Genomic DNA, 11321 nt, shown 5'->3' with positions numbered 1-11321 from the left:
CTCTCTTCTCTCCCTCTCTCTTCCTCCTCCCTCTCTTCCCACCCTCTCTCTCCCTCATTTGTCTCTCTCCTCTTCTTTCTCTCCCTCCTCCCCTTCTGTCTTTTTCCCACCCTCTCTCCTTCCTCTTTCTCTCTTGCCCCCTTATCTCTCCTCTCCTCTCAATCTGACTTCACAGTTCAATGATCTGGGCAACCCTCTAAGACTCTCACTTGCAAGGCAGGCACAGCTGTGAAGTTCTCAATACCGATGGAACCACAGAGTCAGTAAAAACACAAATAACACCAACAACTCATTAATGGAGGACTTTAAGGTTTACAAAGTTCTTTCTTTCCAATGGACTTATAAGTTAGGTAATGCAATTATCATTACTCTCATGCCATAGATGGAGAAACCAAGACTCAGCGACGAATGATCGGTGATCATTATAATCAATAGTCATTTATACAGTGAGTGTTTTATATTATATTTTTTATTTTTATTTTATATATATATTATACTATATATTATATTTATATATAGTATAATATATAGTATATATAATATATACTATGTAGTATATATTATATATAATATGTAATATATAACATTTTATACTGTATATTATTTTATATATTATATATTCATATAGTGAGTGTTTTACATATGTTATCTCATCTGATCCTCACAACAAACTTAGGAGGTAAGTACTGTTATTATCCCTATTTTTCAAATGAGGAAACTGAGGCATACAGGGGTCAAGTGACTTGCCCAGGATCACCCAGTAAGTATCTGAGACTGGATTTGAACTCAGGCTTTCCTGGTTCAGGACTCTATCCATTGTGCCCCCAGCTGCCTCTAGCCCAGTTCTAGGATGGTATGAACTTGGGAAATTCTATTTGTAAGGAAGAGGTTATGGAAATAGCTGTGTATAGTAAAACAAACCAAAAAAAAAAAACTTCTGCAAGGATAGAGGGACAATTGGAGGCATTGATAGACAGTACAGTGTCATTGCTATCCTGCTGGATTGGAGTCTAGAAACCTTCCAGTTCCATCTCTGATGTTTGCAGACTTGGGAGCATGGATGAGCCATCCCATTTCTCTAAGCCTGTTTCCTCATCTGCAAAATGGAGATGATGGTGCCAATGCTTCCTTCTTCACATTGGGTATAAGGAAAAAGATCCATAGGTCTTAACTTGCTTTAGAGTATTAATAATAATCACAAAAATTACAAACTAGCTAGCATTTATATAGCATTTTAAGGTTTTCAAAGTACTTTACAAATACCTTACTTCATCCTCACCACAACCCTGTGAGATTATCCCCATTTTACAAATGAGGTTTAGAAAGGTCAAATGACTTACCCAGAGTCACACAGCTATTTAGAGTCTGGGGTAGGATTGAACTAGAGTCTTCCTAACTCCTGATCAAGCATTCTACCCACTGCACCCCATCACTGCCAAGAGAATCATGAATGTGACACTGGCAGAGATTGAGAGTCATTAAATCAAACCCAGTCTAACATTTTCCAGATAAAGAAACTGAGGCCCAGAGAGGTGAAGGGCCTCACCTAAGGTCACATAAGTATTAAGAAGCAATATCACTATTTGAACCCAGACCCTTTAACTCTAAATGCTGTCCCCTTTCCTTGAAAACAGCAATCATGCCTTGCCCCGGTTTTCTTTCCTCTCTAGGATAAATGTAACACACACACATTCACATATTCACACACTCTCACCCTCACACATACTCATACCCTCACACACACTGTCACACACACACACACACACACAAACTAACGCACACGCATACCCTCACACTCACACCCTCATACACACACACACTCTCACACTCACTCACAGTCATGAACACTCACTCATACACAGGCATAAACACACACTTGCACATCCAGATTCTTCAAATCCTGGGCCAAAGGTCTGTGGCTTCAATGCTGTCTTCTTTCCAGGAAGCTCTTAAATGTCTTTATTCCCATGGTAACTGCTGACATGCCTTGTGAACCTGCTTAGGGCCCTAACACCCAATTTCCTGGGAGTTTCAGATGACCTGTCGAAAGAGAGAGAAACGGATGGGTGGATGGTTAAAGATAAATACATGGTAGGTAGGTAGGTAGATAAACAGACAGACAGACATCATTTATTAAGCGCCTAACCATTTGCTAGACCCTTTACTACAAATACAAGCAAGACCTTGCCACAAGAAGGTTATATTATAATAGAGAAGACAGCCCATAAAGGGGAGTTGGAAGACAAGGGGACAGTACTCATTGAGGCAGGCAGAATTTGGAGATAACCAAGAAGTGTGAGGGAGAGGCCTGGATCTGGCAAGACAGGAGGAGAGCCCAGGGTGGTGGGTGGTTCCAAGGGCAGAGGCCAAGCTTCCTTTGCTTTTATCGCACAATTTTGAAAACCCCCAGGAGTCCTTTGTTGGACCCTTTATATGTTGGGTTCTCCCAGTAGAATGGAAACCCCTTGAGGTCAGGGACCGTCCTACTTGCTTGTATTTGTATCTCCAACAGTTAGCATTATTCCTAGCATGTAGTTAAATGCTTAATCAACTTTACCTAGCATAGTACATATCATAGAACATACACATATAACATGTGGACATATACATGCGTGTGTACACACATACATACCCATCTGTCTATATGACTTCCTGCTTTATTTATGGAATTTTCTCCTTCCCATTCTGTGTTCTCCCCTCTTGCATAGCTTAAAAAGGGAAAACAATTTCTTCCCTTCTTACATTTTGAAACTAATGCATTTTTTTTTCTTTTCATCCCCTCACACCCAGGGCCTGGTACATAGTAGGAAATTAATGAATGTTTGTTGGTTGTTTGGCAGCTGCTGAAGACCCTATGAAGGTTCATGGGATGGACACCAGCAAGCCCATGACTCATCCACAAACTTTACACCTGCTACATGTGGCATTTCCAATACTGTCTGCTGAAATCACTCCCATCATCCTCTGGGTCTAAGGGAAGAGGCAGGATTCTTAGCTGTAGACCTACAAGACCTATTAGCCAAGCACTCAGATCCATACATTATTCCCTAAAGACTTCTGGACTTGAGTCAGAAGACTTCAGTTGAAGGCCATGTAGCATCATGGGAATCATGTATGAAACCAGGGTTCAGATCCCAGCAGAGCCATAACCAAGGTGGGACAAATGGGACTTTGACCCAAGCAAGTGACTTTTTTTTTGGTCCCAACCTATGATTTCACTGGCTTGTGTAACCCCCTATACCAATGTAAAATAGCACATGCTCTCTGACTTGGTATGGTAAGAGTTGCCAAACTGTCCCCAGAGGCATTAAGAAAGCAGATGCTTTCCCGCATCTGGAGAGTGATGGAAGAGGGTTACGTATGCCAAGGTCTGTGAAGTCAGAACTAGGGACTACCTTTTTCCTTGCATCCCTAAGGGTTACGGATGATAGGTATGTAGATAGACAGACAGACAGACAGACATCATTTATTAAGCACCTAACCATTTGCTAGACATGATCAAAGGAGCATTCCAAATTTCAAATAACATTCCCAATTCTTAAAATCATTCTACTGCTTCTTCAAGGTAGTCTTCTACTCAATTAAGATTGAGAACTATTTTCTTTTAATTTCTGTATCAGTTTCTCCCTTTGGGGGAGAAAGAGAGAATGAGGCAGAGAGGTCCTTAAAAGAACTATAGTCAGGGGCTCAAACACCATTTACATAAGACCCTCTCTAGAGGAGGGTTAGGTATGCCAAGGTCTGTGAAGTCAGAACTAGGCACTACTTTTTTCCTTGTATCTCTAACAATGCCTTGTTCATGGTTGGTGCCTAATATAATACTTTTTGATTGATGTCTTTCTTCTAGGGACTTTTCTTCCACCACTCTGGGTACCTCCCACCTAACCAGAGGCTGAGGAGGAAGATCCAGGTACCTGGGGGGTAGGGAAGCATCGGGTTACTCTGTTCCCTATGAGCAAACTCCAGCCTGGCCCCCTCTAACTAGTGCCTCCCATGGGTGCCTAGGAGATTCAAATACAAATGAGGATTGGTTTCCTGCCTCTCAATCCACATTCAAAAATTCTTAATTACATTTGGAGCTTTGGTGCTCCTGGGGAAACATACTGTACCCAGAAAGCAGGTGAAAGGGTCTTGAATTTGGAGGAGAAGGACTTGGTTTCAAAATATGACACTTAGTCCCAGTGTCATCTTAAACAAGCCACTTAATTTGTCTAAGTCTCAGTTGCCTCATGAAATGAGGAGGGTGGACCAGCTGGTCCCCCAGGTTCTGGATCTATAATCCCCATGACTTCTGTCACTTTCATTAAGTCACTATACCTCTCTTTGGGTCTTAGTTTTCCCATCTGTAAAATGAAGAGGTTTCTATACATAAAAATGAACATTCGATGACCTCTAAAGCCCCTTACAACTCTAGAGCTCTAATCCATTTGACTTTGAGCAAGCCACTAAAGTCATTCTATGACTAGATTTCCACATCTGTAAAGTGAGAGGCTTGGCTTAGGTGGCCTCTGAGATCCCTTCCACTTCTACAGCTATGATCCTTATGATTGTTTTGACTTTGGATAAGACATTTCCTTTCCCTAGGCCTAAGTTTCCCCACCTATAAAATGAAGAAGTTGGACTATGAAGTTGGGCTTCTGAGGTCCCTTTGTTAAGGAAATAAGTCCCTAAGGCCAGATTTATCAAGAACAAACCTTTATGCTACAATATTGTTCAGAAGAGAGACCAAAGGTCAGAATTCAGAATGAACATTTCTCTCCCCAAAGACTAAGACTCCCAGAGAGGAATTTTTACGCATTTCAAGAGAAAAAAGATTATCCAGCAACACCTTTTAACAGTTTGCAGAGAAAACCAGATACAACCAAGAAAAGGGGGGCAGGGGAGCAGTTAATTCCCTTGATGCTGAGAAGCATAACCTGGCAGGAAAGCAAAGGAGCATTCCAAATTTCAAATAACATTCCCAATTCTTAAAATCATTCTACTGCTTCTTCAAGGTAGTCTTCTACTCAATTAAGATTGAGAACTATTTTTTTTTATTTCTGTATCAGTTTCTCCCTTTGGAGGAGAAAGAGAGAATGAGGCAGAGAGGTCCTTAAAAGAACTATAGTTAGGGGCTCAAACACCATTTACATAAGACCCTCTTTATTGATGGAGATTGATTGACTCAATGTTCCATGCCTTCATGAAGGGCAGAGTTGGAGAGATCTTGAAAAAGGAGAGATGTTGATCTTCTGACTTCCAGCTTCAAGAGAGAGAAGATGCTCCATTCCAGATTCTCTTCAAAGAGAGGTCCCTGAAAGGAAGAAAAGACTCTGGGAAGAAGCCAACAGGTAGAGAAACCTGCACCTTGATCATGTCTCCAGCTCCAATTTGCTAGAGACTTCCGGATATTTCACATTGGGTGAGAACTAGGACTCTTTCTTGGCTGAGCTGAGATATCTCACTCCCATTGGGAGAGTTCATTCACTCCGTGTTTGGTTGGTATATTATCATCTGTATGCCTTCTCTGATTTCTGTTTGACATCAGTTCAGATAAATGGGTTTATTTGCCATTTGTTATATATGGTCTTTGTACGAATGGCATTTGGTTGGGAAGAGAGTCAAGTCTTGGATAGATACCCTGGAGAGCTCCTTCCCTGTTAAGGGATACTAATCAGTAGTGCAGCTTGAACCTAACAATTATTTCCACCCTCCAGGGGTTGACAAACTACAGCCCACCCCCACCCCCTTTTTTGTACTTTTATGCTAAGAATTATTTTTAAATATAAAGAAAAACTTTATTTAGAAATATAAAAACCACTCTTAGAGCTGTACAAAAGAGGGGAGTGAAGTTTATCAACTCCTGTCCTAGAATAACAATATGGGGGGGGGGGGGGGGGGGGGGGGGGGGGGGCAGGTGGTATAATTTAGCCTGATACCCCATCTCTCTGAAGAGAATGGAGTGATCAGCTTTGGGGCCCCAAATTCATCCTTTCTTTCTGGCAGTAATCACATTCTCCTTCGAGGAAAGGTGGGCAGAGAAGATTCTAGGGATAATTATGCCTCTCTGTGAGCCTGGTCTCGATAGACCCATGTGGACACATGTAATCTGCATAGTCAACATACAAACGCATACACATCCTACACAATGAATAGGTGGGAGTGTTCAAATTCATTTTTCTCTTTATTGTGGGTATTTTAAAAAATATTTGCTACATCATAATTCTAGCCTCAGGTTTTAAGAGGATGGAAACATTTCATAGCAATAACTTTGTTTTTAGAGAGAATGAAGGCTTACAAAGTGTTCCATTAATATCCCTATTTTGCAGATGAGTTAACTTGGGCTGAGAAGTAATGGGACTTATTCAGAGACACACAGCTAACAAGTATGTAAGGCAGGTTTCAAACTTAGATCTTTCTGACCTAAAGTCAAGGGCTCTAAACCAAAGAGCAAGGAGATGGCAATTTGAAGAACTGATCTGTCAGGTGAGGAATTTCCACCAAGCTACATGGAGAATAGTAGAAAGGTGAACAATAGTATCCTTTGTCCCTTAACCCTTCACACAGCAGGCTTGGGGCTGTCTGGATTGTAATGGCACACTTCACTATAAAAGATTACCAATCTACCTGCTTTACTCAGGGGACTTTACTGATAGAGGAGGAGGAGGAACATGGTCAAAACAGCATTAAAAGCGGTCTATCAGATCTGTGCCTGAAAATCACAGACTGGCCTGTTATAGCTATAATGAGACTAAGTTATCTCACCTCTGTTTGATTTCAGGTAATTGTCATAAATACCTTTGGAATGGCCAGTTCATGCAGTGGAAGTCCACATCATTCAAAGGATATCATAGCCAAGCCCATGTTCTAACAGGTAAGAAGCTTTCCTTTTCAGAAGTAATTTATCACAATGAGGAAACTGAGTCAGGAAGCTCTTACCATTACCTTTGTAAAGTTCCTGAAATGGATATACATCTGGCTTGCTATAATATTTGGGGATACATAGACAGTAGTCCTTGTGGCAGCATTTTTCCTTTTAATGGTAGACTACTGGCTTAATGATATTTCGAGCAATTTTGTCTATATTCAGATAAATTATCAAGTTAAAGTTATGGTGCCAATAGGTTCCATGTCAGATAGCAAGTTTCACTGGTTACAGATGAAGGGAATGGGGTAGTTTAGTCATCTCTCAAATTTACAATCATACCAATAAGCTCCTAGTTAATGACAGTTATCATTAGTATTTATCCTGTCTGCCCATTAAGCTTTAAAAAAAAAGTCTTAGGACAGCTAGGTAGTGCAATGAATAGAGCACTGGCCCTGGAGTCAGCAGGACCTGAGTTCAAATACTTCTTCAGACACTTAACACTTACTAGCCTTGTGACCTTGAACAAGTCACTTAACCCCCATTGCCCTGCCTCTGCCCCCCACCCCAAAAGCAAAAAATTAAATTAAAAATCCTAAAAATCTTATTACTTTCCTTCCCTTATTTCTAATTAAATATTCTAATATAAAATATAATAATCCATCACTAGAAATTAATAAGATAATCAGATGCTAGGATTTTACACAGAAAGTAAATGCCTGATAGTTCACTCAAAGCCAGAGAGGCATTAGTTATATTTGATGCATAAGACTTTCTTACAAGAGCCCTTAGGGCAAAAAAAAACCCTTTTAAGCTGGGTTCTGTGGATCCAAAATTCAACAGTGATTGCTTAAGGTCTGAGGTCTCTGGTGAGATCCCTTCTTCAGCAGGCTGCAGGATTATCTCTCCCCTTGATGACTTGAAATGGATGAACATAAGCCTTGGAATAAAAACCTTTACACATGGAAACAATTGACCTACTTGCTGAGCACAACTAGGTGGTGCAATGGAGAGAGTACTAGACTTGGAGTCAGGAAAACCTGAGTTCAAATCTAGCCTCACCTAATAACTAGCTCTGTCACTCGAAGCAAGCCACTGAATCTCTACCTCAGTTTCCTCCTCTGTGAAATGTGGATAATATCTCCCAGGTTTGTCATGAGGACAGAATGAAATATTTGTTAAGTGTTTTGTAAACCTTAAAGCATCATAGAAATATTACCTATTAATATTGCTATTATTATTACATGAGGGTGTGAAGATGGTCATTAAATTGCTTCATTAAATTGCCCTATTTTTCAGTACTCTATAACAAGTAGATGGGGCAGCAAACCTGATGTTTGCCTATCACATCACATCATTTCTATAGATTCCATGATGACCAAAAGTTAAATAATTCAGCCCGTACTTCCATACTTTGTAAGCAAATCTCAAGTCGACCTTTTAACAAATTGTCAAATTGTCATAGAGATACTGTCCTCTTATTTGGCAGAGGACATAGGGAGCTGTGTATCTATGTAAGATAATTTCCTAACTGCTCTCATCTTGAGATTCTTGACCGGGGATCCACTGAACCCCAAGGGATCTGTGGATACATTTCGGGGGATCCTTGAACTTGAATGGGGAAAATGACATCTTTATGTCAGTATGATTGGTTTCCTTTGTAATTCTGTGTATTTTATGCTTTTAGGAACATGATTCTGGGAAGGGGTCCATAGACTTCACCAAGCTGACTGCCAGAGGGGGTCCTTAGCACAAAAGAGCTTGAGAACCCCTCTTCTGGTCTTGGGTTAGCATTCCCAGAGGCCTCTCATGTTCTGGGAAACATCTTCCTTCAGAGAGCTAACTGATTTGGTTTTATGATCCAAGGTTCAGAATTTCCATATCAAAATGCCAGAAGAAGAGTCAGTAAGACCACAGAGCAGGTGATAAGGTAAGTCATTTGTGGTTCACACCAATCTGGTGATTTAGTAGCGGGTTTGCAGTGTGAAACATTCATCCCAGTGGTTCACTAAAGGTCATGAGCAGATCCTTCTAGAATAGGTGAGACTTCTCTACTCTTTTTAGAGATGATAAACTGGACTGATCTAGTTAAAGCAAAGCAACACTCCCAAATGAGACAGATAATTCCCTTGAAGGCAAATCAGCAAAGTCTATTTGAATATTGGGGGGAATGACCAGGTAGCCTTGGAAGAAGACCAAGCCTTTCAGTTCAGGTTTCCCAGAATTCTACTGCAGACAATAGTGTGAAGCAGCTGCCAATAAAGGTAATAACAGCCCAACTATGAGGAAAATTATAAAGGAAGTAATTGTATGGAGGCAATCCATTGGCTTCCTCTCTCTTTTAAACTTTTTTTACAACAGGGGCAGTGTCCTGGAGCAGGAAATGGGAGGGAAAGGAAGAAGGATGACAGAGACACTCTGTGGTTACTCCTAAAAGGTGATTAGATTAGCCATCTCATCCAAAGCAAGGCCCTGAGACACAACACATGGCAACAGAATTTCAAGGAAGCACTAAAAAGCACTTATTCTGAGAGATTCTTCAGAGGACTGGCTCATTAATTATTAATTGCTAACATTTACATAGACTTCAAAGCATTTCACCTATCTCATTTGATCCTAATGTCAACCTTGTGAGGGAGATGCTTATTATTACACCGCTTTTGCAGATGGGGAAACTGAGAGTGAGAGAGATTAAATGACTTCCCAGGGTCACACACCTAGTAAGCAGCTGAGGCAGGATTTGAACTCAGGTCTTCCTCACTCCAAGTCCAGCATTCCTCTGTGCTGATTAGCTATCTCTAATTAACGCCAATGAATTTCTTCTGTGCTGAGGATATGTTGTTGCCTCTCAGAAATAACATGAGCTATATAAAGTAATTGCAGGGTTGTAATTAGGAATTAGATACATTATGTCCCAAACAGTCAAGATTATATTAGAGAAACAAAGACACAGCAGGGATATTAGAATGAAGCAATTCCAGATGAAGTCTTTCAGAATTAAAAATAGTGGCTTCATTTAATTTACAGAGCAAGTCCCTTCCCATTAAATTGAAACTGAGATTCTCAGAGAGAAAGAAGGCACACTCAGTCTTAGGGGACCATTTGCATAGTAACTGAATGAGAAAAAATACTAATGAGATTCTTCCTCATTACCCACTGCCTCAGCCAAATCAGAGGTCATAGGAACATTGTGGCAATCAAGACAGGATAGCAATGATGTTGTCATCTCAGCATCAATTAAAAAGAATTCCAGACTGGGCAGCAGGAATTCAGGGTTTGGAAATGGGTGTTGAGAGGGGAGAGATTGGGTCATTTGAGTGCCCCACTTTCCGTAATTGTCAGTATCTTGGATATTGGGATGACATATTCATATTTCCAATGGTTCACTTGTTTCTAATCATAATGGTATCAATTATTCTTTGGGAAAGGTGACTTTTAAAGACTAGCAGAATTCAAGAAGAGGATTTCCTCGTTCTGAATTTGTCCTACCTGAGCAACAGACTTTCAGTCACTTGCTTGCCATGGTGGTCTACTCTGACAATGATGTCACCAGTGGGTTTAGTTTCCCAGCACATAACTGCATTTTCTACTTCTTTGAGAAATAATCTTTTCCAGTCAATTGACCAATGTCTGTAACAGCATGGGCTTTTGAATGCATTTTCTGTCTCTGGAGAGACAGGATAATTCTAGAAATCTTCTAGCAGTCTGTTATAATTATCAGAAGGGCTTTCCTCGGGTTTTTATTTACAGGCTACAATTTGGTTCATGTCAGTGTATGGAGGGCAAATGCTAAGAATTGCTTCAAGAAGGCATTGGTGAGCATCTTGGAGCATTTGGTCATTCTGAATATTTGGACCAATTGGCAGATTGCACAAAACTGTCCGTTGCTCGTTGGACAGCAGACATGACAGTGGTTGGTTAACATCAGTCCAAGTTGATTGGTGGACTGAAAAAAATTTGCTCCAATTTATTTTTGCATATTTTCACATAATTTAGGGACAGAAAATGACCATAGCACATGGACCAAAGTAACACCATCTTTTTTAGAATTAGAATGTTGGTAGAAGGGGCAGCTAGCACTGGCCTGTAGCAGCAAGCACCCTGGAGTCCCTAGGGTGGCTGCTCACACAGGTTCTTAGATCTGCTTTGTTAAAGGAAAGCAACTCAAAATGGGTTAACAAGCTTACTTTAATCAGTCAGACATATATCTTTTACCTTGTTCAGGGGAAAAGGTCAGCACCCCGAACTTCAAAGTATACAGGCAGAATTATCAAGACAGAAACAGATCAAGTAGACAGATTTCCAAACTGTCCAACCATTACATCCATACCAAATCAACATCTAGGTTCTTCAAAGCCGGGGCGGGGGGGCCTGGACAACGGCTTCCCAGAATACAGATCAAATCACAGAACACTTCTCAAAGTGAGCCCCCAAAACAAAGCTACACATCAGGGCTTATATAGCCTTCTCCTGGCTC

At 40.7% G+C, this 11321-nt stretch overlaps 1 long non-coding RNA gene across 4 annotated transcripts in view; it reads left to right on the top strand.

Annotated features, from left to right (window-relative positions):
* Nucleotides 1-11021, top strand: part of LOC138156617 (uncharacterized) — a 24951-nt gene extending 13930 nt beyond the window's left edge. For 2 of the 4 annotated variants that reach the window (XR_011167193.1, XR_011167194.1), the window contains 5 exons: nt 383-446; nt 3848-3910; nt 5189-5330; nt 6761-6853; nt 8532-8984. This is a non-coding gene — a long non-coding RNA (uncharacterized lncRNA). Of the gene's footprint in view, nt 1-382; nt 447-540; nt 3911-5188; nt 5331-6760; nt 6854-8531; nt 8985-9205 lie in introns of those variants that run through there. The other 2 variants (XR_011167192.1, XR_011167191.1) reach the window with 2 other exon arrangements.
* Nucleotides 11022-11321: the final 300 nt, after the last annotated feature.

Source organism: Petaurus breviceps, unplaced genomic scaffold (assembly GCF_028583685.1).
Source record: "Petaurus breviceps papuanus isolate PSGF00001 unplaced genomic scaffold, PetGlider_PUasm1.0 156, whole genome shotgun sequence".
NCBI lineage: Eukaryota > Metazoa > Chordata > Mammalia > Diprotodontia > Petauridae > Petaurus > Petaurus breviceps.
This window is presented reverse-complemented; position numbering and strand designations above follow the sequence as displayed.